We start from the raw sequence: 5372 nt of genomic DNA on the forward strand, positions 1-5372 counted from the left end.
AACCAGCAAGAGCACATCTGGAATTCACCCCCAGCCTTGCTCCAGGGCTGACCATCAGATTCCTTGAGCAAGGAGCCTTTCAGACAGAGCTGGGGAGACCCAGCTTTGCCCCGTGAGGCCAGGGGGCAGCACGTGGTGGTCCCCGACCGCTGCCCGCCCCGTCTCAGTGTCCCCTTGAGCCAGCGCCTGAGATTACCAGCACGCAGAGCGGAGACTCGGGTTTTTAGGGCGAGAGCTATTTATGTCAGAGGAAGGAAGCCGCAACATTTTCAGTTTCCTGCACAAACACACTTCTGGTATCCTTCGCTGGGGGGCTGTCTGGCCCTGCCTCCCACACCTGGGTGCTCACGAAGGGGCTAGGAAAGCACGGCCTTTGGTTCAAATTTGGCATCTGTGGAGCTGGGCAAGGTGCAAGCATCAACTCCTTAATGCAGAGGAGGCTGAAAGGTGCCTGGATCCAATCAGCCCCTTCTGCCACACCATGGGGACACCAGTGACAGCCGCCCTGGGGGGGGGGGAAATCTGGGCTTAGCACTGGTGCACGCAAGCAGCTGGGAGAGATGCTGGGAAGCGATCCACAATGCTGACACTGGAGAACGCCACCTGGGTTGGAAAAGCTACAAGAAACGGTGTGGCCAAGTTCTCAGGCAGGATTGCTGGGTCTCCGCGAGAGCTGGGGGTGAAGGAATGCGAAGGAGGACCTGGTGTCCTACACGCAGCCAGAGCCTGCCTGGGAAAAAGCAGGAGCAAACAGCATTTGGGCAGGAAGGAACCTCGGGGGGAGACGCAGGCTGCAGAACGCGAGTGCCCAAGGTGGCCAAAGCGCCCGGCAGGGACGGAGGGCGAGGGTGCGGTGGGGTGTGCGCGCTCCTCGTGTAGCAACGCTGCCCATGGTGTTTAGCCCAGAAAGCAGAATTAAAATCCTGCCACTGAGCTGCTCAAGCATGAGGGAAGAAGAAAATAAAAAAAAAAAAAAAGGAAAAAAAAAAAAAAAAAAAAAAGGAAAATAAATAAACCGACCAACCCCCCGTGAGCCCAGCGCCGCAGCGTGAACCTCAGACAGCGAGGAATCCGTGCACGCGTTGGGATTTGAGCCCTTGGCACTTCTCGAGATCAGACCTGGTGTCGAGGCAGCAAAATCACAAACCCATCCAGGACCCTACAGCTCCGCGAACAACCACACAAGCAACGGCGCCCGGAGCTGAACTGGACCCAGCTCCGGATGAAAGGATGCTCAGGGGTGCATCTCATACCAGCTCGTCCCTGTAAGACCTCCGTAAGGTCTGCACGGGCTATTGCCCACCCGCGTGGCACCCTCCCCTAGAGATGTCATCGTACTCCTGCGACTCCTCGGAGGTCGATGCGCCCGTAGAGCCGAGCCCCGCGAGGCGGGCTGGGCCGATGGCATCGGGCGAGCGGCGCAGCGGCCGCGGCAAAGGGCGGCGGGGAGCTCTCAGATCTTTTCTCCCAGCGGTTGCAAAGCCAGGCGCGGCCACGCACCACACCCTTGCAGTTCTCACGGGCAAGTACGAACCTTGGCAAAGCCCTCGGCTTGCTGGCAGCCAGCCCCATCAGACTCATTAAATGCAATTAAGCCAGAGTGGGGATTTCCCCCCACACACACCCCGCTCACCCTGCTTTGGGGGATATTGCTTTTAGACAAAATAAACAGGGAAGCTTTGCGTGGGCTCGGGCAGGTGCTGGCACCCCAGGCCCCATGCAGGAGCAGGTGGAAACGCAGAGGTCGGGGAAGCAAACAGCGGAGGGGATGGTCCACGATGCTCCTGCTCCAGCTCCCTTTGCCGTGGCAGCTCCTCCAGCATCATTTCTAAGCTGGTTTGCAGAAGAATTGCTGTCCTGCTGCAGGCTCCATGCTCGCAGCCTCCCTGCGACCACAAAACCACGGAGGAGGAAGGAGGCAACTGAACTGCACATCTCCTCCTCCTCCTCCCATGCAACCTCTCCTCCTCCCTCGCGTACCCCACAAGGTGGCCAACACCAACACAAGCAACGGGACACGCGTGGCCAAAATGCCAGGAAGGCTTAAACCGCCAAGGACACCCGGGCGAGGTTGTTACCCCGACCCCCCGGGGACAAACAGTACTTGCACAAGCCTGCAGATCGGTCACATTTTTTGCTAATGCAAAGAGCTGGCTCCGCCAGCCGGCCAAGTAATTGCTCCATTGCCCTGGCACTGCCGGACACCTCCTGTCAGCAGTGAGATCCGGGAGCTCCCGGTATTCCTGGCAGGTTACTCGGGCTGGCCCTGACCCTGGGCTTTGTCAGAAATGTTCGGCGGCTCCAAAGCAGGCTATGGAGGACGTCCCTGAGAACGGCGCATGACGGGTACCGCGCACGGCGGATGCTGTTCGAGGATGGAACAGCCGTGCTGCAGCCCGATCCGCTTTGGCACAAGCAGAAACAAAAAAAAGCCCAAAGGGATCCTTAAAGCTTTCTGCTCCCCTACGGAAAAATCAGCAGCGCTGCTAAGTCCTGGGGCTGTCCCAGGACAGACTCAACGCCAGCACACGTGAGATTTGAATTTGGACTCTTCTGGCTGTCCCGGGGTGATCCCAGTTGAGCTGGGATCCAGGTCAGTAAGAGATGGGCTTTTCCCAGTTTGGCTGCTACCGGGAAGCAACAGTCACCCCAGTAAAACTGGTAAAACTCCGCCATACAGGCAAGCCCTCAGAGATGCGTCACGGGCGATTCCTCCTCCTCTCAACACTGGGAGAGGTGTGGCTGTGCTCTGACCAAGACCTTTGCTTCAAAATGTTTGGGGTTCACTGGTGCTAAAGGGATTTAGCCAGAGCAAATTAAGATCATTTCCCATCTTAATTAATTCTGCTTTCACTTCCTGGCACGTGGGAGCCCGGCCTCCTCCGGCACAGCGAGGAGCCTTGATTTTGCACGGTCGCAGCAGTTGGAGCCGTGCAAAAACCCAGAAAGGATTCTGCAGCATTTCTTTGGCATCATCAGAGCCCTGTGCACAAGGTGAAGAACTAAAACCATCCCCCAAAATGCCAGAACCCCCTTTCACAGCCGTATTTCTCTACCACAAAGCAAGAGGTGGCCTTCTCCATTCCCTTTCCCCACCGCACGCTTCTTCCAACGCTTTCAGCAGCACCTGGAACCATCCCCGCCGAGGGGCCAGGGATCATCCTCCCCCCCCTGCAGCCCCACCACAATTCCTCCACGCACACGTCCTCACCACCACACGGCGCTCGGGGTGGTTATAACATTAGGATCCCGCTTTGCCTTCCCAAAATACCTTTCCGTTGAGCGCCAGCAACCTCACGACAGCCTCACCCCACCATGGGGAATAAGGGATGCGGAGACAGCAGCATCTCCCCCGGCACTGCTGAGCACCACGAGCCCGGCCACGGCTGTGTGTCCACTAAAAGCCACCTTGCAGAAGCATCTCGTCTGCTGGAGCTCCGAGCCCCTGCCTGAGCCCGCTGGCTGCCAGCGGGGCGACGGGATGAGATGCATCCCCACCGCCAAGCCTGTGCAGAGGAGGGGAGACCTCGGGGACGTCTCAGGCCAAGATGCATCACCCCCTTGACCTGGGCGGAGCGGGACGGTGCTTCGAATAGCAGTAATTGTGCCTCTTGCACAACTGCCGGCGAGAAAAAAATCCTCTCCCCTCCCCTCCCCACCCACCCCACATCCCTTTGAGGCAAAAAGGAAGAAGGCTGGAAACATCCTTCCTCTCCTCCGGACAATGCGATGGAAATAGCAAGGGAGGAGCGGCGGCAGAAGCAGCCTCGGCTCCACAAGGATGCGGTGCCTGGCCAGCAGCAAGGAGCTGCGTGCGGCTCCCGGCTTCCTGCCATTGTCCCAGCCGGGGGCCGAGCCCCGCGCAGCTGCACACCCAGTACGGCAAAACCAAAATTACCTCTTTGCCCCAAAGGACCAGCCCCGAGATGCAAACCTGCTGCCCCGGCCAGGAGGGGTGGCCACGGGCACAGCCTCCACCTTCACCCGAGCCCCCCAGGCACAGCGGCCAGGTCTTGGATTTAATCCGAAATCCACTGGCAGCCAGCGGCGATCGCTGTGCACGGTCCTGCAGAGGGGTTGGAAACCAGAGCCTTTGCAACAGGCGGGAACACCGCGCTGAAATCCACTCCTGAGACTGGTGGGATTTTCCACTGCAGGGAAAAAAAAACCCCAAAAAACAAAGCCAGCAGAAGACACTTTCCCTGGACCCAGCCCGGAGGGGTGAAACAAAGCCCCCAGGGAGCAAGTTCCACCCTAAATTCCTATTTTCTTCTCCAAATGGGAGGTGTGCGTGTTCGGGCTCCTCCAGCACTCACGTCAGCAGCCGGAAAACCCTGCGAGGACCAACGCAAGCCCGTCTGGCCGGAGGACGGCTGCTGACGGCAGCTCGAGCAGCTGAGGGTGGCAGAAGGACCTGGCCAGGGCAGAACCACTCAGAATTATGAATCAGTCCCCAAAGTTGGGATTGCACCTCAAGTCGGTGCCAGTTTTGTTATTCACCTCCTGTTCTGGAAGGCTTTTGCAGGTTATCGCTTGCAAGCCCTTTTTCACGATCAAGGTGGTGACAGAAACCTTTTCTTAAAAAAAAAAAAAAAAAAAAAAAATGTCTAACTGCTCTCAGCCTCACTAAATACGCCATTTCAGAATCAGGACTGGCACCACCCAAACAAGCATCACAGAGTCAGCAACCAAGCCAGAGCCACAAACCCTTCAGCGCACCCCACCGCCTCCGCAGCCTTGGAGGGCCACACAGCAAGGAGTGAAACAGGAGGAAGAGGACGGCCGATGCCACATGTCCCTGCTCCTTCCCACCGCTGCCCGGCCCTCTGACCCTGACGCACGGGCTCCGCTGAGCCCACCGGAGCAGGGAGACAAGCCCTGGGCAGACTTGGCTTCTCTTTACCTGCCAAACCCCGGGGCCGGGCGCTTTTAAAGCCCAGGCTGCTCGCTGAGCTGCTGGCGTCGCTCCCGAAGCCCGGCCGCGCAGGCAGCACGACGAGCTCTGCTCCCTGAAGGTTCCCGAGTGCATTTTTTGCCCCGTTGATGTGTTAAAAATAGAAAAATAGAAAATAGAAAGCATCGGCATTACTGTCCTGCAAGCAAATATAGAAGGACTACACGCTCGCCGTTAAAAACCTATGCAACAGAGACTTACTCCAATACAGACCCATAGCAAAGCTCTATTTTTGGAGCAAATAATTCAGGACGTTAGCGCAACATCCTTCAGAGTATTTGTTATATTGACGCACTGCGGCATTACACAGCGGTGCTAAACTTGCCTTCCCCTTCCTTTCCTCGCTTCCCTGGGTTTTGGGTTTGGTTTTTTGGGTTTTTTCCAGGCTTTTTCCCATCTGCCGCAGGCCGCCTGCCTG

General features: G+C 57.6%; 1 protein-coding gene across 3 annotated transcripts in view; it reads right to left on the reverse strand.

Moving 5' to 3' along the window:
• HDAC7 (histone deacetylase 7) overlaps positions 1-5372 on the reverse strand; it is a 53078-nt gene that overhangs the window by 31159 nt on the left and 16547 nt on the right. Inside the window, exon 1 of one of the 3 annotated variants that reach the window (XM_035901430.1) lies at positions 3272-3292. The exons of the other annotated variants lie outside the window; for them this stretch is intronic. The gene's annotated coding sequence lies outside the window, so the exon portion shown is untranslated. Of the gene's footprint in view, positions 1-3271; positions 3293-5372 lie in introns of those variants that run through there. 3 annotated transcript variants of the gene reach the window in all.

The sequence above is a fragment of the Egretta garzetta genome, unplaced genomic scaffold, assembly GCF_000687185.1.
Source record: "Egretta garzetta isolate BGI_Z169 unplaced genomic scaffold, ASM68718v1 scaffold799, whole genome shotgun sequence".
Classification (NCBI taxonomy): Eukaryota; Metazoa; Chordata; class Aves; order Pelecaniformes; family Ardeidae; genus Egretta; species Egretta garzetta.